This window comes from Trachypithecus francoisi, unplaced genomic scaffold (genome assembly GCF_009764315.1).
Source record: "Trachypithecus francoisi isolate TF-2019V2 unplaced genomic scaffold, Tfra_2.0 Lachesis_group0, whole genome shotgun sequence".
Classification (NCBI taxonomy): domain Eukaryota; kingdom Metazoa; phylum Chordata; class Mammalia; order Primates; family Cercopithecidae; genus Trachypithecus; species Trachypithecus francoisi.
The window spans coordinates 39,925,363-39,948,832 of record NW_022681453.1 but is presented as its reverse complement, the minus strand read 5'-3'; the positions used below and the strand labels follow the sequence as shown (position 1 = coordinate 39,948,832).

Below are 23,470 nucleotides of genomic sequence, written 5' to 3'. Positions count from 1 at the left end.
ATTCTCCCACCTCAGCCTCCTGAATAGCTAGGATTACAGGCACCCGCCACCACGCCTGGCTAATTTTTGTATTTTTAGTAGAGACAGGGTTTCACCATGTTGGCCAGGCTGGTCTTGAATTCCTGATCTCAGGTAGTCTGCCCATCTCAGCCTCCCAAAGTGCTGGGATTACAGGTGTGAGCCACTGTGTCTAGCCATCCTTGACATTTAGAAGTAACTGCCAGTTGGCTGGGCAGGAAGCAGTGATTCCCTTACATGTGACTATGAGTAGAAACGTTTCCATGGATCTTGGAATCATGGTGGAGGAAGACGATGGTACTTTCCTTGAGGGTAGGTGACAGGCGAGGTGGGCTGTTGGCAGAGGAACAAGTTGGCTGTAACAGGAATTGAAGAGAGGCCAACTCTTTCTTTTTTATTTGCCTGAAGTTGAGAGATGTGGAACTAGTGGCTTCTGGAAAAGGAGAGAGGAGACGTCTTTAAGGGTAGAAAAAAGGGTAAAAGGCAAGTCTCTCCATTCATCCAGATGATGGTAGTGGAAGGTGGTGGAGAGAGGTGAGAACGAAGGCCTAGGGAAAGGAGGAGTGGAGTTTCTTCAACACAGAAGGGAGATTCTGGAGTGTTCTGAAGGGGGCAGGATGATGGTTTGTCTCATCCCGGAAGAGGGGAAGTGATCAGTTAGGTCAGTTGTTCTCTACAGCACGGTTTGGACATAGAAGGGGGAATGGAGCAGACAGATGCCACAGGAAAAATCTCACTAGACTGCGAGTTTCAAGCGGAATATTCAGGAGATTGTTAGTGAAAAAGAGAGCAATAAATAAATAAACCAAAAAGGGTTTCAGATTGAGCCTCAGAGCTACAAAAGCACTTACGTAATTCCCCATGTGTTCTAATTAACCCAGCGGGTTTACTTAAAAATTTGTTTTTGAACATAGATACCAGTAAGTCCTCTGGTGAGTTGAAAGAAATCTTACTAGTGGAAGATTAATAAAAGGAATAGTGATTGGTTAGTTTTAGGGAACTTCACTGAAACAAAGTCAGTTAAATGGGCTTGCCCAAATCATGGAGGCTGGTGTAGTGAAGCATTTGGTTAAATCTGGTGACCGTTTTTACCACAACTGTATTAGAACCTAGTGCTAAAGACAGATGCTTATTTAGGGTATGTTTGAGTTATTATTATTATTTTAAAAACAGAAGTGTTATTTGTTCTTCTTTTCCTAGCCTGTGAATCGAGGTGGATTGGCATTTTATTTATGAGCTGACAAACACATACCTTTTTTTGCAGCTGATGTGCTTTTTTGAACTGGGTTCAGCATTGTCAAAAAGTTATTCACAGGAGTTGGTGATGGAGCCCGCTCCACCCACTTCTGTTCCCTTTCTATTTTGGTGCCATTTGCAACAAAGGAAACTAAGTTTGTAAATTAGAGAAGGATTGAAGCTCTCACAAATGCACTTTTTATAAGGTTGTGTAACAGATTAGACAGAGCGGGCTAACTCTTGCTGTGGCACGTGGGACCCGCGGAAACATCCATGCAAACTCCATGAGGTGGCCCTGGCCAGGGGACTCCCAGGTTTTCTGGCCAATCTGATTTAGCTGCGTTTAAAAACATACAGCAATGAAGATGTATATATCTGTATGTCTGTATGTTCCTATGTACATATGTACACTTGTGCATGTTTATACGTATGTATATATACATACGTATATTATGTGTGTGTATAAAATTGCCATTTAGCATTCTCAAACCAAGGGAGATCCCGTGGGCAACACATTGAATTTGACTTTTGTATCAGGGTCCTTGATTGAAATAGATGGCTTTTAATTCTCCTAGTCCTTAAGTGGACCAGGGGAGGGAGGCAGAGGAGGGCTGAAAGAACCCAGAGAGAGAAGTTGTGTGGAGAGAGCTGCCTGGCAGGGTTGCCACTGGTCAAAGAGAGACTCAGAACCAGAGAAATGAATACCCCATCTTCTCTGGCCTCCTGAGATGAGAACTCCCATTGGCTGGCTGGACAGAGAGCAGCCTTCCAGGACACAGAGCTGGGTGGGGGATAGTGAGTGGAGCCTCTGGAGAAGCAGATGGAAACCATCCAGTGCATTTTGTTCTGGAAACAGCTATGCGAGGTAACTGCCATAACTCAACCAGTAACCTGTGGGAGAGGTCAAGGTGGGAAATGAATTCCTTCCTAGATCTTCAGAGTGGGTATAGAGCATCTAGCTTTAAAGCACTGGTTCTCAAAGGATGGTGCCCGGAGCAGTAGCATCAGTATCACTTGGGAACTTGCTGGAAATTCTCAGGCCCCATCTTGGACCTACAGAATGCAAAACTGGAGGAGAGGCCCAGCAATCTGTGTTTCACAAACCCCCCTGGAGATTCTGGTGCTTGGTTAAGATGTCTGTGAGTTGCTGGAGGCTTAGCATATGATGTCAATTTACTGAGAGGGCTTTTGTTGGCATGCTCAGAAATGTCCGTGATGAGCACGTTGTCCGTATCAATCCACTGCTTGAAATTCTGCAGTTCCTCAATCCTCTCTTTTTAGGATAGACATTCTTCAGTAGAAATGGAATACTTGATTACATTTAGGCCATGGAGGCCAAAACCCAGTACAGTTCATTCCTTTAATTTTTAAGCTCTTCTCTCAGCTATGCAGGCAAGTTCCAGGGCAGACTTTTGGAGGTTGTTTTTGAAAAATAGATGCAAATGCTGTCTGTGCTGTTGTTGTTTTCCTGGTGCCTGGCAGTGTTTGGTAAACAACTTGATTGCTAGGTCCCGGCCTCAGGGAACCACAGCTGCTCTTTCCAGCTCCCTGCAGACTTTTGTACTGAGCAGGGATTGCTTCAGGGAAAAATAAACAGGGGAGAACAAAACAAGAAAACATCACTTGTTGTTTTGTTGCTGCCTCTACCTGTTTTCCTGGAGCTGTTTTGCAACCACAGGCCCTGGGATTTGGGTTCCTTTGCTTTACAAAAACAAGGCAGGCCCGGGTGGCATTCCACGCTTCTCTCTCCATGGCTAGACTGTGGCATTTGGAGTAGCCACAGGACTTGAAAAGCATTGGAAAAGACTTAGTAGCCACTGCCAGAACGCATGCATTTTTAAATATGTAAATCGAATAGGGAGAAAGCTTCATTCTTTCTAATGACCCCCAAGATGGTAATCTGGCTTTTCAAATCTCTAGGAAAACAGATTGAATATGGCACAATTAATGTTTCAGCACTTCTAGGCTTTTCACTAAAATATTTTAATGGGCTTTTAATTTATTGCAGCTCTTGATTAGCAGGGTTGAGGCAGGGTTACTGCTGACCTCCTGGGCCAAGGTACTTCTGGGGCTGTAGTGAAGTGGAAAAGAACAAAGGTTTGATAGTGTTCTCAGCTGGAGCCTCCCAGGGATGAGCCCCTGGGGGTTCACTGAATAATTCCTTTCCCTAAAGTAGTCAGAGAGCAATGCAGTGTTCTTCAGATCTTTATCAGAGTTACCTGGGGTATCTGGTAGAACAGCAGATTCCTGGAACTTATTTAAGAATCTCTGGACTATGGAGGGCAGGAACTTGGGCTTTAGGCTGGTGCCCCCCTGCACACTCACATTTGCAGTCCATGGCCTTGGTGATTGATACTGCTACAGTGTAAATATGTGAGCTGGGGTACAAAGCAAGTGGGGGTACTGCTACATTTTTTAAAAGTGTTTGAGACTCGCACATTGTTTATTAGTGCATTTACTTTTCACTTGAATTCATAAGTTCACAATTCCCTCCCTTCTTAAATCGAAAAACTTTCTCTGGGAAATTGTTTCTTTTTGGTCTGAAATAAGTCTTTTAGAATTTCCTTAAAGAGAGGTGATAAACTTCTGTTTGTTCGAAAAAACTTCTATTTTGCCCTCAGCTTTAAAAGATAGTTTTTCTAGTTATACAATTCTACGTAGGCAGGTGGGGATTTCTGTCATTTTTTTCTTTTCTTTTTTGTTTTTGCCTCTGCACTGTGGAAAGGATAATTTATTTGGGTATCTATCTTCTGGTATTTTTAAAAATTTCAATTGCTGTATTTTTTTTTTTTTGTCTAGAGTTCAGAACAGTTAAGTATTTTAGTTAGCTATGGGGTTCCATGAAGATGGAATTCAATCCTATGACTGTTTAATTCTTACCAACACGCACACACGCACACACGCACACACACACACACTTCCACACACCACATTGGTGATTCACCCTTTATTTTTAGATAAGCCTGGTTACTTTAAAATATTAGAAGTCAATAAGACAGCACTAATGACCATACACATAGAGCATTTTTTTTTTTTTTTTTTCTTGACAGAGTCTTGCTCTGTCACCAGGCTGTAATGCAGTGGCGCAATCTCGGCTCACTGCAACTTCCGACTCCCTGGTTCAAGCGATTCTCCTGCCTCAGCCTCCCTAGTAGCTGGCGTCACCACACCCAGCTAATTTTTGTATTTTTAGTAGAGATGGAGTTTCACCATGTTGACCAGTGTGGTCTCAATCTCCTGACCTCGGCCTCCCAAAGTGCTGGGATTACAGGCGTGAGCCACCGCATCCAGCCACATAACGTATTGTTTAACCGATTTATGTATTAGCTAGAAAGCTGCTACTCCTCCAGTCCGAATGAAAACGAAACTCCCACAGGAAACCTCCACTAGCTCTCTCCTCATGGCTATCTTTGCTGTTGACTTGCCTACTCCCCACCCCCAAGCCTTCGAGTATGATATTCCGACCTGTGAAATGCGTTTTCCACCCAATCTTCCAATTCCTTCCAAAACCTCAAGATAATGAATTCTTCTGGAAAGCTCTTATCTGCCCAGACACCTACTGGTGCTTTTCTGTGTCACCTGTACTGCTTCTCTGTGCTTCTGAATCACCCTGGAATCCTCAAACTGGAGACAGTGAGTGACCTCATCCATCCTTTGCTACAGGGATTGCAACTTGTTTGTTTTGTTTAAATATAACTTATTTAAAAAGTTAGCTGCCATCTTTGAAAGATTCTGAAATTTTACTAAATAGAAATCTAGATTACTTCCTTTATTTGTAGAATTGAAAGCTCTTGAGGCTCTTGAGGGTATGTTCCCATGTGGCAGTAATTGGAGGGGGAAGTCCAATGGCTTCCTCCTTGAAGCTGATAAAGTGAGGATTTCTCAGTTTGCTACGTTTCTTCCCTCTCCCTGTTACGTTACACCTGGCCTCCTTCGCTCATTTGCATTACCTGCCTGTTCCAAAATGTGGCCCATGATTGGTAGTACCAGTAAGGTCAGGTAATGCCAAAATTCACTTGAGCAAGCTTGAGTCAGAAGGGTATATCACAAAAACTCAGGACTTTTGTATTAGGGTATTGGCTGGAAAATATAGAGTTCCCATGAACACAAGCTTTATAGAGTCGAGTCAGCTACTAAAACTCCCTGTGCCTCAGTTGTCTTACCTGCATATTGAGTTTAATAATATCTGCTGAGAACTTTGTTGTAAGAATAGAACGAAATAACGGTTGTAAAAGTTATTTCTTCCAATTGTTGATTCATTTACTTACTCAAAAGATAACGTATGGAGTACCTGCTATGAGCCGGGCGTTTTTCTGAAATTTTGGAGTATTGCGATAAACAAAAAAAAAGTTCTTTTATCTGATTGAGCTTACATTTCTAGTGGGGACGACAAGTGAGTAAATAGATCATGGCAAAAGCTCTGAAGTAAGCACATGGGATGATATGATTGGGAGTAACTTGGAACCTAACTTAAGTAGGTAGGCAAGACAAGCTTTTTGAAGTGGCCTTTGTCCCTAAGATCCAGTACTAAGAAGGGGCCAGCTGTGTAAGGAATGGGCTCATGGCGTCTCGGGAAGCTGAGGTAGCAAGTGCACGAGCCCTGAGACGGGAAGACACTTGCCTTGCTTGAAACAAAAGGAAGGCCACTGTATGTACATTGGTTATTGTTTGGGATTGGGTTGGTAGTTAAGGTAGGGTCAGAGAAGTAGGAAGTGACCAGATTATGTAGGGCCCTCAGGCCATGGAAAGAAATTCAAAGTTTATCCTAAAGATGGTAAACAACTTCAGCCCTTTTCTTTTCTTTTTTTTTTTTTTTTTCTTTTTTTGCTATATGACATAGACCTCATGGCTTTAGGGAGCATGTCTGAACCTTGGAAGTACTTCTTGGATCTCAAAGCTGCTTGGAGGCTTGGAGAATAGGACTTTGCCATTCGACTCGAAATGTGGTCCATGATTGGTTGTATCAGCATCTCCTGGTAGTTTTCTAGAAATGCAGAATCTCAGGCCCACTCCAGATCTAGTGAATCAGAGCCTTCGGAGATGGGTCCCAGGAATCTGTATTTTGAAATGCTCTCCAAAAGATGCTTATGCACAGAAGTTTGAGAAGCATCAATCTAGAAGACATCTGGACAGATTTCTACAGGACTTAGAGCTATGCTTGTTGGAGAAGAATGGAAGCCTTTCCTGGGCACCCAGGGGATGCTGCCAGCCACTGGGGGTGCTGGCTCAATAGGGTTAGGTACTGGTGCCAGGGTTAGCATTCTAAGCGCTTGAAAAACTCTCTGGTCACAGAACATCTTCAGTGTTGATGGCAGGTCAGCATAAGAGTGAATCATGATAAAAACAAAATAAAAACCAAAAACCTCTATTTAAACAGTACACTTAAAGGAGAAGTTAGTAGTTTAAAGTAGTTAGAAGAAATATACTTCTTTCAAAAAGACAGAAGCTTAGAGGTGGAAGGAACTTGAAGAGCATCGGTTAATGCCCTGACCCTACAGGTGAAGAGACTGGAATCTGGAGATGATAAATGACTGTCCTGGGGCCACACTAGTGATTAAAGACCATACTGGGTCCAGAACTCAGGCTTCTCAACTTTTGAGCCCTGACCATCGCACAGTACGTGCTTTCTTGATGGAAACATCTCCATGAGTATTGCTCCTTATGTAATCCATAATCATTTTTAGAATAAAACAGAATTATTTTGGAGAAAAAAAAATGATGATTACCTTTCCTACTAGTTTTAATGTTCATTGTTACTATTAGTATTTCTAAAATAATTTAAAATTATTTAATTTTTTTGTTTACTTTTTTTGTTCTTCGATAAAGATCACAACTTAATAGGGAATGGGTACATTTATCTGTGTAATATTTTAGTTAAACCGGTTTATTGTTACCTGAACACTTGATAATGGGAAGTGATATTTTCATATGCTAAAATATTTAAAATACTTGGGACAAAGCCCATAATAAATAACAACTTTTTGGTGTATGTGTTGAAATGATTAGTAAATGTATCTTTCAAAACGGTATTTCCGGTTCATATTTGACAGCATCACACTTGATGTATTGACATACCCTGGCTTGAACGGTGTTTTCCCCTACCTCAAGAATCTATGTCTTGCTGTTTTCAAGTGTAAGGAAGTGGTGGTTTTAGAAGTTACATCTTAGTTATGTGTAAAAAAAATTTTTGTGTTGCAGTGTCCCAGAAGCTTTTGTTGACAATTCCAGTTTCCGAACAAAACATTTCGGCAATGGTGAGGACTTCGATCCCTTCTCTGATTTGCTGTCAGCCATGAAGGGATGGATGTGATGCCTGCTAGCCAAAAGGGTGAGTGAATGAATGTTTGTGATTATTCATCTGAAAATTCACAAGACAAAAAGTCCTTCAAGACAGTTGCCCACCCAGGATGAGAGCTTCTCATCTTGAAAGAAGGGACAAACTCCGTCATTGTTTTCTGGTGTAATCTTTTCAGATAATTCCTACAGTGATCTGAGGATTTATAAAAGGCATAATAGGACATAGGAGAACTTTCTCTGCTTGCTTCTTTGTTTTAATCATATTCTGAAGAGTGGACCATGTCAGTTTTGGGTCATGTGCAACATTGAATGAGTAATTGCTTTTTTGGTCTCATTACAACTTGGTGATAACATGAGCCACCATGAAATAATACAATAATTTTTCATCTTGAGTTTTAGGGAAAATTTGAGTCTAATTTGTTCCTTGAGATAGTCCCATCCCAAACTTTTTGTATGATCAGGACTTTTGAGAAAGCCAAAGGATTGGAAACTTGGGATTTTCAAAGATTTTTTGAAAGACTTCTGGGATTTTTTTTTTCTATTATATAGAAACCTTATTAGGTTATTCATTGCCTTTTAGGGGGAGGTTAGAAGGGACATGATGATATTTTTCTCTGTGTGTTTTCCATCTATCCTGTTCCTCATCAATCAGTGACTCCCCTGTAGTAATGAACACTGTGACTTGTTGTTACCAGAGACAATGATTGGTTGAGGCCAGGCATTTTGGGTGACAACTCTGACGTCATTTGTGGTAGCCTTGTCATTGAATGAGGTCAGTTTTATGGAGAACCGTATCATTTCAGGGTTTGTATTGAATGACATTTAATGGTAAGACCCATTGGCATAAACTCATCTTTTTCTGTCTTAGTGCAGTAATATTGGAAGCAAATTGTAAATAATGGAGAGAAGGGTAGTGAAGCAGAAAGGGCACTGTATTGGGAGTTGGGAGGCTTAATAGTAACCTGGCATGGGGCAAATTAGTCTCTCTCTTCTTTGATTTTCTTTCTTTCTTTTTTTTTTTTTGGAGACGGAGTGTTGCTATTGTTGTCCAGGCTGGAGTGCAGTGGCGTGATCTCGGCTCACTGCGACCTCCGCCTCCCCAGGTTCAAGCAATTCTTCTGCCTCAGCCTCCTGAGTAGCTGGGATTATAGGTGCCTGTCGCCGTGCCCGGCTGATTTTTGTATTTTTAGTAGAGACAGGGTTTCACTGCATTGGCCAGGCTGGTCTCAAACTCCTGACCTCAGGTGATCCGCCTGTCTTAGCCTCCCAAAATGCTCGGATTACAGGTGTAAGCCACCACGCCAGGCCTGATTTTCTATATCTAAAACAAAGCATAGAATAGATTAGAGGATCCTATTCTGTCAGTGTTATTGAGGCCCTAGAAATTATCTATTTAAACACCTCAGTTTACAAATGGGACAGCTTAAGTCCATAAGTCTAGGTGGGATGGCTAAGTCCCTGGGGTTGGTCTGGACTGGATCATAGCTGTTTGGTCATGATTCAGTGGTTCTTTCTAGCTTATTTCAATTACAAAGATTAAGACATCCTGCCCATTTAGCTTTGTAAACCTCCTCTGATGATGTGTCTAAGACATTGTTATGCTTTCAATTATTTGGGCCAGATTTGTAAAGATTTTATAACTAGAGGTCATTTTGACAAATCCTTCCCATTTTATACATTAAAAAATACGTTAATTTTATTGTCCAGAGAAACTGTGTTCATGGTGAAGCAACTGGCTCAAATATTAGCGACCAGATGATTTTCAAAGAACTATTGGCTCGAAAAGGCACTTCCTGTCAGTTTGTTAACTGATAACTTATACTGGTTCTGCTGGAGCTAGAGAGAGAGAGAAAAAAATCCAGTCTCCTATCTTCCCTACAGTATTACTTCTGTCAGTGGCAAGAAATAAGGCAAATAGTAAACAGTAACACACAGGCAAGGATGTCCACAATGAAAATAAATGGTTAATGGAGTCATGAAATTTTAGGGTTGTTGGTGATCTTTGATCTTTTTACTAGGTGGCCTTGGGCAAGTTGTGTGGTTTTCTCACCTGTGAACTCCTGAGGTTTTCCATTGCTATGCATGTATGGTAGACTTTTGTGGATGGTCTGTAGATTAGTGAACAGGCAGCACGTGCTAAGAAAATTTGTATCTTGGCCAGGTGCAGTTGCTCACGCCTGTCACCACAGCAATTTGGGAGGCCGTGGTGGGTAGATCACCTAAGGTCAGGAGTTCAAGACCAGCCTGACCAATATGGTGCAACCTTGTCTCTCCTAAAAATACAAAAATTACCCGAGTGTGGTGGTGGGTGCCTGTTGTCCCAGCTACTTGAGAGGCTGAGACAGAAGAATTCCTTGAACCCAGGAGGTAGAGGTTGCAGTGAGCGGAGATCGTGCCACTGCACTCCAGCCTCAGTGACAAAGTGAGGCTCAGTCTCAAAATAATAATGATAATAATAATAATAAAGAAAAGCCGTACCTTTAGGAATTCAGGTAGAGTTGACAACAAAGCCTTGGTCTGTTTCGTATACACATGAGAATTCATCAAAGTTGTTAGAATTCTGAAGGTATTGAAATAACAACAAACTCAGGTTTTTGGTTACATGTCATCTCTGTCTTTGGTATTGAGAGAGTCTGACTCAATCTCACTGTTATAAAATTGATGTATGAAATTGAACAAAACCACATGAATGAATTTGTTGAAGACGAGGCTCATTTTATTCATTAATTTCAATTGGGTTTGGCCCATTATTTGAAAAATCCATCTGAAGAACTATAATGAAAATGATATCTGTTTTGAAAAAATGTACTTTTAGGCCTAGTGGAATACTAGGTTTTTTCTAAATAAGGAAATTCTTAGTATTTGTCAGGCTTAAAAAAACTTCCCTTCTCTGTATTTTTTAGTAGAAGGTAGAGGTATCCTATGAGCTGGACCACATGTTCTGATTTTCTATTCTCCTTCCATGTTTTTTTTTTTTTAGACAGAGTTTTGTTCTTGTCACCCAGGCTGGAGGGCAATGACACAATCTCAGCTCACTGCAAGCGATTCTCCTCCCTCAGCCTCCTGAGTAGCTGGGATTGCAGGTGCCCACCATCACTCCAAGCTAATTTTTGTATTTTTTAGTAGAGACAGGGTTTAATTATGTTGGCCAGGCTGGTCTCGAACTCCTGACCTCAGGTGACCCGTCCGCCTCAGCCTTCCAAAGTGCTGGGATTACAGGCGTGAGGCACTGTGCCTGGCCCCATTTTTTTCTCAAGGTGCATTTCCAAGGCTTGCTCAGAAGACTCACTGTCTCCCTCTGTGCTGCAGTGACTGGCCTTCCATGCATTATGCATCTGATAGTCATTCCATTGTCAAACATTTATTCACAGTCCTGTGCCTTTTAGAACTTTACAGTTTATTAAATAACCAAAAGAAGCACCAATTAATTGTTGCAGCTGATAATTTGGAGTCTTTAGGCTTGAAATAAACTCTAATTCTGAGTGAAATGTTTCATGGTAAGTGTCCTCCTGGTAGACCAGGGTCAGAGTCACAGAGGTAGGCAACCAGAACAACAAATTGCCTCACTCAAACACAAGGAAATGAAACCATGAAATAAAAGGTTTCCACAAATAGATCATTATGGCCAATTTTTTAAGGTCAGAAGATGGTTAATGTACTCAATTGATGCTGGTGATAACCATGCTTGCATAATAAATTAACTTAGAGGCAGGAGACAGCGAAAGAAGGGCTGCACTTCGCATCTCTCTTTGTGCTGTGGCTCTTTAATGCCACCGTTCACCAGGAAGGAGTCAGAGTTGGCTCCTGTTTCCTGGTGTGAAGCTTTAGTTGACACTGGTACCTATAGGATGCACATCACGGGATTTCCAGAGTGAAGACTGGCAATGCCTGCTGCATATTTAATCGGCAGTTAGCTGCAGTGTTATTAATAAATGTGATCATAGCGATTTGTATTTGCATAGAGTTGTTTTGAGAAGGGCTGACTAGAGATGGCAAATGTGTCGGTTTGTTCGTCCGTCTCTGCTCTGTCATTACATCGTCTCTACCAATAAGTTTTCCCTTGCTCATAGATCTGGTGAAAAGACACAAATGTCGTGCAACATTGTGTGTGATTTGCTCACAATTGTTTTCCCTTATTTGCCCAGCCTTCCTCTTTTGATCTCTCTCATGGTGAAATTGCTACCTTTCGACTGACTAGGAAGTTTAAACATGAGCAGATGCATCCTTCTCACCGAAGACTTGGTGAAGGGCTACTTATTGGCTGGGAGTTCCTTTCTTTTTAGAATAAAACTCGAGAATATGGACTTTCCGTGACTGGTTTTGGGGTGGGGCACCGGTGGCACAGCTTCCAGAAGGTATGTGCAGCTGGCAGGTACCTTGGGCCAGGAGAGCCAGCTGACAGGGTTCCTTTCTGGTCTGCTGTATGCTGCAGCCTGTCAGAGGGCCAGCCCACTATGTTTTACTTAAACTTCCAGTCTCTGGAATTTTGACTTTGAAAAGTAATTTTAACAATTTAATAAACTACATAATATGTTTTATAAGCTGGAGCGAATGATCTTAAGTATTTTGGTCTCTTTCATAACACAATGAACCTAATATTGGTAAAAATACAGATCTTCACTCACACCATAAAGACAGTCTAGATTTAATAAGCAGTTATGAGTGCTGGCAGCTGCCTATCAGATTGTATCACTCAGGCTCCCGCATGCGAAGACAGTGTCAACTTACATTTTATCTGTGAAGTATTTTTGATGCGTTTATTTTGCCTTTCTCTCCAGTTCCTAACCCAATACAAGTAATGTAATTGGCTAAATATTTTCCACATAGCTAACTGGCTAGTGGCCAAGGTGGAAACCATTGTCTGGCTTGATGAAGATCAGAAATTAACATGACATTTACGTGGAGGTAATGGAATATATTAGTAATGCAGTAATTCAGGATGGTGAGACAGTGTCCATCCCTTCCTGCCCATAAGCAGCAGGAGGTGTTCAGCAGATGATGAAAGAACCTCCAAACCCCCACCCCAGTTCCCTAGTACCACACAGCAGTAGCCAGCCCATCCCTGTGTCAAATTTACTTTTAAGTTCTTCAGACAGAACTGTAAGACAAACTAATGAATGATTCCATTTGTCAATTAAAAAATAAAACCCCTAGCCCCTATTTTAAGATTAAATTCCAATTAGAAGATTGCATTTAATTCAGAAGCTATAACATTGTTTTAATGAATTCTGTTGGAGGTGACAGTTTATGTGAGATAAATTTATATGGTGTAGATAGATGTAAATTCATTGGATAATGTTAAACATGTTACTTCATATATATTAGCTGTGAAATTTATTTCTTCTCTGGTTAGGTCCCTAAGGAGGTAGAGTCAGAGGGAAAAAACATATCTTCAAAGAAAGAACCCTTTCTGTCCTCTCAGATATTTCTCTAAAACAGCCTTTTCTCACTTTTATTAAAAAAAAATCTGTTAAATTTCTGCATTAACTGAATTTATGATTCTTGGTGTATGCTATGTATAAAATTGAATATAGGTTTTATGATATAGGAAATTAGTCTAGGAATGAGACTGTGATCCAACTTCGTAATAAAGGTAATCTGCATTTATATTGCAGGTATTTTCCATTCCTCTCTAAGCCCCTTATGGGATTATACACACATTTTTCTGGACATACAAATTCACCATAAACTTCTAATGTATTGGGCAGACTTTTATTCACATGATACCTACACAAAACATCAAACCTTTTGGCTAAATTAGAAGTGGCAAACATTCTTGACACACTTTCGATTTTATAGTTCCCCTTTTCTGTGCCCATCCCGTGCCCTGGCAGACATCATTGAATTGATCATATTCTGTCCTTTACCGAGTGTGGATGTGGCCTCAGAATTATTCCACCTAAATTATTGTAGGCAAGCTTACAGAGCCACCATTTATGTGAGTACGGCCAAGGCAGTGTATAAGGTATAAGGCCGGGGCTTTTGAGTGATCTTTGCAGTTTGTCTTTGTATACCCAATACTTACCCTAATATCTGGCAGACAGTTTTTAAGCAGTCCATATTTCACATATTAATGAAAGAATCTGGGCTGGGTACTGTGGCTCACGCCCGTAATCCCAACACTTTGGGAAGCCAAGGCAGGAGGGTTGCTTGAGGCCAGGAGTGTGAGACCAGCCTGGGCAATATGTGTGCACCACATTGACTTGTTAGGTAGTTTATTTTCTACCCTTCAACTGGTTTTTGTGTTATGTCTGTGAAATGTTATAGTTTTGTAGTGGGTTTTTTTTTTTTTCTTCAACTTCTGTAACTTTGGAAAAGACAAGAATGAGTCTGTGTCGCTCTCTTTTTACCTATGTATCAACTGAGGCTCTAACATAGCAAGGAAGTGGTGATGTGAGAGCCAAACCCAGACTTTCACTCTCCGGGTGCAGTTGCTTTCTCATAGGGAGAGGCACATACATGCCGGGTGCTGACCGGTGCAGGGCAAGTTTCTTACATTTTTCTTTTGCATATTAATCTTAGTTTTTATCAATACACCAAAGCAAGCTGTACCTGGGAGGAAGGCATTTAGCTATTACATTTCAAATGATATCTTCCGTGATGTAAAATTCTAGGAACTTAAACTCCATTGCATGTTGTTTTTGAAAATATTCTGTTTTCTGTTAAGTTGGTTCAAGTAATGCACAGAAGTGAAGACAAGGAAATTTCCATTCAGTTTATATGCAGGCTGCTGAGCTGCCTGTTGCGAATTGCCATCATTTTATTCTGTCTTCAAGAAAAATAAGCAATTAGTACATTTATGTAAGCTATCATTTAGCTAATGTACATTTTAATTTTATTTCAATGTGTTGCATATTATTATTTCTTTTGGTCATGAAAAGCAGAGTTCGGGAAAGTGATTGTGGTGAACACGTGAATTGTTACCCTTTTGGCCTATAATAATAGGATGATACGGTTGACTTTGATTAAGGATGACAAAATCAGCAGGCCCCCACAACAGCAGGCCTGTTCTGATGGTGGCTTTTGGGTTTTTCCCTACAGATATTCTATGTAGCACCAACCAATTGATTGGAATAGGCTCATGAGATAAAATCTTTTTATCCCTTCTGTATTCGATGAGATTTTAGTCATATTTATAACAAATAATTAGAGAGCTATTCTTTTAGGCACTTACTTTTCCTATGTTGGTTCAAGTATCACCTTGGTTATCTTATTGAACCTTAACAACGTCTCTGTGTTCTAGATATTATTCTGGTTTTAATGTTGAGAAGACAGAAGGTTAGTGCATAAGTCACCTGCTCAGAATCGCATAGCAAGAGTGAGAAGAGGGTTTTCTTCCAAGTTGGGCCAATTTCAAAGCCTTTGTCTTAACCCTGAGGACATGCTACTTCCTCATCTTTGGATAGATTCTGTGGTTCTTTAAGGTCTTTTTGATGTAGGCAGAGAAGATTTTGTAGTTTCTACTTGTCTTTGTGAAAGAGATGGGATCTGACTTATTGAAAACAGCAGCTTCATCTGCAATATTTTTATAGAGCCAGGAATGTCAAAGGGAATGGCTTCTTCTAAACATTTTCTCCAAAATATTCCTCACCTCCTGGCTTTTTCCTCAGTTGAAAAATCTCCCCAGAGTCATGTCACTGGATTCAACACTGCATTCTTTCTGTGGTTCTTTTTATTTTATTTTTTTGATGGAGTCTCTCTGTTGCCCAAGCTGGAGTGGAGTGGTGTGTGGTATGATCTTGGCTCACTGCAACCTCTGCCTCCCAGGTTCAAGTGATTCTCCTGCCTCAGCCTCCTTAGTAGCTGAGATTAAAGGTGCACGCCACCACACCTGGCTAATTTTTGTATTTTTAGTACAGACTGGGTTTCACCATGTTGGCCAGGCTGGTCTTGAACTCCTGACCTCAGGTGATCCACCCGCCTTGGCCTCCCAAAGTGCTGGGATTACAGGCGTGAGCCATCGCTTCCAGCCTCACTTATTATTAAGGGAACTTTATTCTCCCTATTTTAAAAAATTGCATATTGAATTATCTAAGAGTGAAATGACATGTCAGTTGCAAGTTCCTTTATGAATCTTCAGAAAATAAGAAAAAAATGTTGGAGCAGAAGCTTGATAAATCTAGAATCTAAATGAAGGATATAAGGGGGTTTGTTATACAATTTTCTCTACTTTTAAATATTTTTGACCACTTTTATTGTATAAAAGGGGTGTTGGGGAGATGAAGGCTTATCTAGCTCACTGTCTAGTCTAGTGGTTGATAAACCAGTCACAGGCAGGATAGAACCAGGCCTCTGCACCCCTGTCCTCTACCCCACCCCTGCTGGCCCTCAGCTGCCAGTGTAATTTAATTGATATGGGTTCTTAGGGCAAGGAGATGCTGACCTCATCAGCCCATTTTGTCCAGGAGTAATTTACTGGACAATACAGATACAGTGTCTTTAACCTGACATACCAGCACTCCCCAACTAACTTACAAAATGATAGTAGTTGTCGTAATTGAGCATGTGTGACATGCCAACGGCTATAATACATGTGTTACAGATTTTTATCTCTAATCTTCCTGTGGGCAGTGTTTGGAGGGCTGTAGAGGAGACCTGAATTTAGGGCCTGTCAGATTTTCTTCTTTACCTCCACGTTTTTTGTTTTTCAGAGTTTCATCTCAGCACTGCCTGAAGCAGATTAAATACAGACTTCCAGGTCCACACTGAGACACAAGCCCTTAGACTGGTTAGGGAGAGAGTGTCATCTCTGCAGTTGAGTGGATAGCCTCAGGTCCTGGCCCCAGGACTCAATAATACCGTAACCCCGGCCATGTCACATCTCCTTCCAAGCCTCAGTTTTCTCTTCTGCCAAATGGGGACAGTGGTGTCATCCACGCTATTGGCTATGAAAAGTCCTTAATACAGTGCTTGACACCTTGCAAATGTTAGATATGTGCTGCTTGCAACTGTATTGGAACCTTTTTGAGACATTTGCCCATTTCCTGATAAAATCGAGAATATTGAGGATGTAGCAATGAATGCTCCAGGTGGCACTATTTGGTGGGTAAAATTTAAACCTTACATATCCTAGAAGTGTGCTTTTTGTAATTATTAAAAGCATTTTAAAAATAAGTATTAGAGTTTTTACTTAGATGTTTGAAAAAGAATTCTGTCATCAAAGTGTATGAGAGTTGACAAGTGTAAATATGCAGTTAGACAGTTTCAAGGAATGTGTATTATTTACTGATCAATGTAGTGTCTCCTTTGGAGCCATTACACTCAGTCATTTCCTGTCAATCTCTCCACGCTGTTACAATCAGACTATGGATATGCGTATTAAAATATAAGAAAGTTATTGTGTATGTGTGGCGGCAGCTTTTTAATTGTTAATAATGTTGCTGCTTTAAAGAGGTATCAGGATAGTTTACGCTTAGGATGGTTAATATTCTGCAGAATTGCATGAGATATTAGAGGAACCAAAACTCGGGCTGGTGGAAAATGAGGCCAGTCAGTGGGTGTCTGTGCTTCTAGTCTATGCCCCGGTTACAAAAAATGAGCTTTTAATGGTGGTCCTAATGTGGGGGTAGGTTCCTTCTGTTCTTTTTTTAAATTTTTATTTTTTTTTACTACTGTGTTTTTAGGAAAACTTTTATAATTAAAAAAAAGTTTGTGTATGTGTGTGATGGTGGGAGGCTCAGTCTAATTTCTGCCTATAACAGGGATCAGCGAATCTTTTCTGTAAGGAGCCGGATAGGAATCATTTTGGGCTTTGCAAGCCACCTGGTCTGTTGCAACTATTTACCTTTGTCCCTTCTAAGCAGCCATGGATGGTGTGTAAATGAAGGGGTGTGGCTGTGTTCCAGTACGATTTATTTACAGACGCTGAAATTGGAATTTCACATAATTTTCATGTGTCACTAAGTAGTAGTAGGATTTTCATTTTCCCCCAGTCCCTTAAGAGTAAAAACTATTCTTAGCTCACTGGTGGCAGATTGGATGTGGCCCATACGCCTATAGTTTGCCAAGCCCCAGTCTGGAAGAAGATTGGGAAGCAGTGGCGAGGATCAGCCCTTTGTTCCTGCTCTCTGGTGTTTCTGCTTGCTCACTTGCTCTTCGGTTTCTGATGAAATAATAATGTCATCAGTTTTTATTTAATGCTTATCTTGAGACAGGCTGTTCTGCATAATTATTTATTGATTTAGAGTACAATTTAGTGAGGCCCTTCCTTTACTTAATAAAAGACAAAAATATATCTAGATGTAAAAGTGAGGTTCAAGGTGAAGAGTGAAACGAAAAAGGGAAGACAAGTCAAAGAAGAAAAGTTGACTTTGAAAAGTGACGTAAGGCTGGGCATGGTGGCTCATACCTGTAATCCCAGCACTTTGGGAGACCAGATGGGTGGATTGCTTGAGCTCAGGAGGTCGAGATCAGCCTGGGCAACATAGGGAGACCCCATCTCTACAAAAGATAGATTAAAAAAAAATTTGCCAGATGTGGTGACTTGCACCTGTAGTGCCAGCTACTTGGGAGGCTGAGGTGAGGGGATTGTTTGAATCCTGGAGGTGGAGTTTGCCATGAGGTGAGATCATGCCACTGCACTCCATCAAGCCTGGGTGACAGAGCCAGACATTGGTCTTAAAAAAAAAAAAAAAAAGTGACATAAGAACTATAGTCTCTTCCTAACCAGTGTTATTAAAATGTGCTGTATATCTCACTAGTGGAGGGATTTAAGATGAGTTTTCCGCAAGATAGAAATGAACATAAAAAAAAAAAATTTGAGTTATGTATGATAAGGCCAGGTGTGGTGTCAGATGCCTGTAATCCCAGCCCTTTGGGAGGCCAAGGTGGGTGGATCACCTGAGGTCAGGAGTTCGAGACCAGCCTGGCCAACATGGTGAAACCCCGTCTCTACTAAAAATAAAAAATTTGCTGGGCGTGGTGGCGCACACCTGTAATCCCAGTTCCTTGGTAATCCCAGTTACCCTAACTGTAATCCCCGTTACTGCTGAGGCAGGAGAATTGCTTGAACCCAGGAGGCAGAGGTTTCAGTGAGCTGAGACCGCGCCATTGCACTCCAGCCTGGGCGACTGAGCAAGACTCACTACGTCTCAAAAAAAAAGGTTATGTATTATTTTTAATATGTGTTATATATTAAATTTGTAGCAAAAAATAGACTTAGCACTTCAAGTCTGGCTTCTCAGATGATATTGCTTATTGTAATGTTAATAAAAATTTGATAAGCTTAAGGAAAACTATAAAGATTATTGTGCAAGTGGTACCTGGGTGCAGCAAAGCCCTTAGAGGTGGTATTGAAGGGTTAGAAGTAGGAACTTTTTTTCTAAATGTTCCTTAATTTATCATGAGGGAAGAGTAGAGAGCAGGCGACATATGCGTGTCAGCTGATTGAGTCTAAATAAATCTCTGGAGGACAAGAAGGATCAGATGTGCATGTGAATACTCTGGATAGAAGATGCTTCAAGTCCTCCCTCCTCTGTTTGCTGGAGATTTTAATCTGTTGTGTCATAAACAGGTGGAGGAAGTCAGGGCAGGGGAAACATGGGGAAGAGTGAATTTGTGGAGTGGGGCATTTTCATAAAACGGAGGCCTGGGTAGAAAATAGCATCGAGTGAGAGAAAGTGTGCGAAGAAGGTTTGTGGGCATTATTCTCAAGGAGCCTTTAGAATAAGGGATGGTGGAAGCCCCACTAAGAAGTCGAAATGAAATGGATGTTTCTCAAGAAAGGTAAGAATAATCTAGAGGAATATTTCTTTTATCAAGTGTCGTGATAAAACTGACTTGAATATGAAAGAGAAAAAGTTTCTGATTGTCACCAAGTCAGAATTTATGAACCAAAATATTGTTTTTGGGGTTGGAGAATAAACATTCAGAAAAGATGACTGCCTAAGATGCAGATATCATGATTTCACATAAATGTCCGTTGTAATATAAAAGGTAGGAAGTGGGAGAGAGGAGATAACAAAGGTAGAGTTGTGCTGAAAGCTTTGTAAATTATCTTTTTTGTTAAGTGAAAAATAAATGTATTCCAGGATCCAAGTTAAGATGTAGCACCTTTGATGTGTAATCAACATCTACATGTGGCAATATGCACACAGGATGTTGGCCAGACAATTTGGGTTTGAATCCTGGTTCTGCCACCTACTAACAGTATAATCTTGGGTAGGGCACATGTCTCTGTGCCTCAGTTTCCTCACCTTTAAAACAATAGTACCTAACTCATAGGTGATTGTGGGATTTAAATGAGTTAACACACATAAATCATTAGAAAAGAGTTAGCACATAGTAAATTTTTGTGAATTACAGCCAGCTGTTAGCCCGTAAGGTTACCCTAAATAAAATGTTTCGTTTGTGATCATTACAGCAAATTTGCCCTCATTTCTCTAGGATGTGAACTTTTTTGTGTATATATGTATGTGTATCTATCAATGTATTGTAGTGGTATGCGTCATACACATTCAAAAACTTACACATTCTGTGCTCAAAAAAAGAATGAAGCTTGGTGCCTGCCCTCCTTATACCTTGTGCCTCAGTCTTTGAGGCCTGATTACCACTACATGAACTTCCACACTGCATTTCAACAACCTGAGAGATGGTCAATTTCTGTCCTTTGGAAAGACCATTATATGTGTGGCCAGCTGTTAGGGCTAGGAAGTTCTTTCTTACACTAGACTCAAATCTACCATACAAGGGCTTCTCACTCTGGTTTGGTACCTTGGGATTCTATAAAACCCATCTCTTCTACATGACAACCTATGAAAGATTTGAGGAGAATTAGCAGATCTTCTTGAGCTTGCTCCAGGTTAAAAGTCTCTTGCTCCTTCAGCTGTTCCTCTTTTGCTTCAATTTTGAGTGCCCTGTGGACCATCTGGATTGTTTCCCACAGCACCGATAGTCATAGAGATATATTTTATTGATGTGTCCACATTTATATATAATTCACTTAAGGGTACTTCTTTTTGACAAAACTATCTCCATCATTTGGAAACAAATTCTAAGTCTAAGAAGCTGGCACATAAAGAATTACAAATTGTCTCTTGAAACTTTAGTATGCTGGAATAGGCTTTTCCTCATTTCAAGCCAGGTAACTGTGTGGAAGTAAAGGTGGTAACTCCAGTTCTAGTGCCTGCAGTAGCAGCATACTGTGTGCCAGACACTCGGCTCAAGCCTTTGCTTGCAGTAGATCATTTCAGCCTCATGATCATGAGTCCGTTCCTCTTTTGTTTTGGGGTTTCTTGTTTTTTGTTTGTTTGTCTGAGACAGTCTCGCTTTGTCGCCCAGGCTAGAGTTCAGTGGCGCGATCTTCTCTTACTGCGACTTCTGCCTCCCGGGTTCAAGCAATTCTTCTGCGTTAGCCTCCTGAGTAGCTGGGATTACAGGTATGCGGCACCACGCCAGCTGATTTTTGTATTTTTACTAGAGACAGGGTTTCAACATGTTGGTCAGGCTGGTCTCAAACTCCTGACCTCATGGATCTGCCTGCCTAATCCTTCCAAAGTTGAGCCACCACGCCTGGCCTGTTCCTGTTTTTGTTTCTCTTTCCAGATGATGAAAGCAGTGGTAGGGTAAAGTTGGAGACTTCAGTTAGAAAAGCTCAAGAGGAGGATTTTTTGGTAAACATAACCAAGATTAGTTGTTCACATGTCCTTAATCCTTATAATTTTTCTATTCTGTCTGCCCAAGAAATGATGTGGTTTATGGTCTCTTTTGCTTTATCCTTTTTCTTTCTTTCTTTTTCTTTTGTTTTTTTGGAGACAATGTTTCACTCTTGTTGGCCAGGCTGGAGCACAATGGCGTGATCTCAGCTCATTGCAACCTCCACCTCCTGGGTTCAAGCGATTCTACTGCCTCAGCCTCCTGAGTAGCTGGGATTATAGGCGTCCGCTACCACGCCCGGCTGATTTGTGTATTTTTAGTAGAGACGGAGTTTCAACATGTTGGTCAGGCTGGTCTTGAACTCCTGACCGCAGGTGATCCACCCGCCTCGGACTCCCAAGGTGCTGGGATTACAGTTGTGAGCCACCATGCCCAGCCCTATCCTTTGTTTTAATGCATATAAATTGTGCAAGTGATGTTAAAATTACCCCTCCCCCTTTTGGGATAGTCTGCTTTTATTTCATTGAAACTATTCAAGCTAATTTTGAGTTAAAGATCCTGCTGTTCTCAATGTGCCAGAGCCCACACACACAACACTGGGGATGGTGTACTTCATTTTCTTTCAGCTTTCTCCAAGTGACTTTCCCACCCCCTTCCTTTCAACAAGATTCTCAGAGAGGAAGCCAATCACAATGTTACTGGGCATGGGTATCTTGAGGGATGGCTGGGTGCCTTCTATGAGACTTAACACATTTCCTGAACATGGTGCCTCACCATGGCAACAGCCATGTCACATGACACATTGGTGACACATGTAAGGTGCTGCCACAACTCATCCCAGGTTGAATGTCTGTGATTCATTGTTTCCACTGACACAGCGACTACTGTAACTTGCAGTTGGAAGGTTCTCTGGTTTTCAGTGCCATTAATGCATACTGACTCCCATGGCGCATGGAGGGCTCAGGGAAGAGAAGCATAAATAAATAAGTGCAGGCTGTAAACATTGCCTTCATTAGCTTTGCGGAGAAATACTTGTTCATCAGTCAACCTCCTTGCCACTCTCATTCTTCTTTTTTTAAGCATATTTTGTTAGTAACACCTTGGAAGCTTGAAAATGATTTTTATTTTTACTCATAGTGGTACCCATTTCTACTTGGCAAACTTCACAAGAGAGAGTTCATGGGGGCCCCTTTTTAGTATTTATTTACATTCTTCACATGTAGCAGATTTATTGATGAAGGCATGATTCTGGGAATATTTTTTTTCCCATTGTGAAATATAATGAATACTTTACATAAATCAGACGGTAGTATTACGGATCCATGGCTCATGTAGGGGGCTGAAGGTTGTATTCTATCAGAGGACTTTTCTACAGGTCCAAGATGGGTGGTATTTTAACATATTTTAATTTTTGAGTGATTCAGTGAGTGATTAAAAAAGAAGATGTGGAATCTGGAAGACATTAAAGAGATGTCAAGGACAGACGGGTTTTGATTTGTAGCCTAATGAATGTTTTGCCAACTTTTAAAGCTTTTTTTGAGAGTAGAACTTTAACCATTTGCTTGTGTTTCTGGCATGGCAAGGTTATTCCTGTTTCTGTTATAATGAATCCAAAGTGAAAATGGGATAATTTTTAATTAGCAAAATTATAAAACGATTTGCAGCCAAATGTTTCTTGTCTTGTATAAACTGTGAGGTTTCACATTTTACTTTAATCATTTGAGGAAATTTCATTCTGAAGATCTATTTCAGTTGGTACTTTATGTATGCATACAAATCTTCAATATTAGAAATTAACCTTGTAATATTCTTTTCTATTGTCACTTGAATAATCTGACAGGATTTCAGTCATGTGCATTGCTTGTGTGTATTTTGTAGTGTCATGGTTACATTAGTTGGATGTAGCACTAATATTCAATCTAGCATTATGAATGCAAGGCTCACCATCATAAGAAAAATAGAAATCAAGGATTAGAAATGTTTGCTAACTTTATGTTGTATGGTTTTGTACAGTTTAGAATTGCTTTTGTCGAGCTTACCTATGTAATTATTTGAATCAAAAATTTTATAATTTTGCACTTTGCTATAAATAATAGAGAACTATTTTAACATATATTTTATTAAGGAAATGAGAATAATGAGTTAAGTCATGGCAACATACACATAATTCCCAGACTTTTCATTTTGTGATGCTTCGATTGCATTTGATTATGAGAGTTTTACAGTTTCTGGGGCTCATTAGAGCCCTACATGGAGATGAAAGAATTCTATGGAAATGCGAAAGGATTTATGTTCAGAATTTTAGAATCTGCCTAGACTGGGACAC

General features: G+C 40.6%; 1 protein-coding gene across 8 annotated transcripts in view; it reads left to right on the top strand.

Annotated features, from left to right (window-relative positions):
- Positions 1-23,470, top strand: part of FOXP1 (forkhead box P1) — a 639,577-nt gene that overhangs the window by 84,680 nt on the left and 531,427 nt on the right. For all 8 annotated transcript variants that reach the window (XM_033210445.1, XM_033210429.1, XM_033210440.1 and 5 more), the window contains exon 2: positions 7,453-7,582. The gene's annotated coding sequence lies outside the window, so the exon portion shown is untranslated. The remainder of the gene's footprint in view (positions 1-7,452; positions 7,583-23,470) is intronic.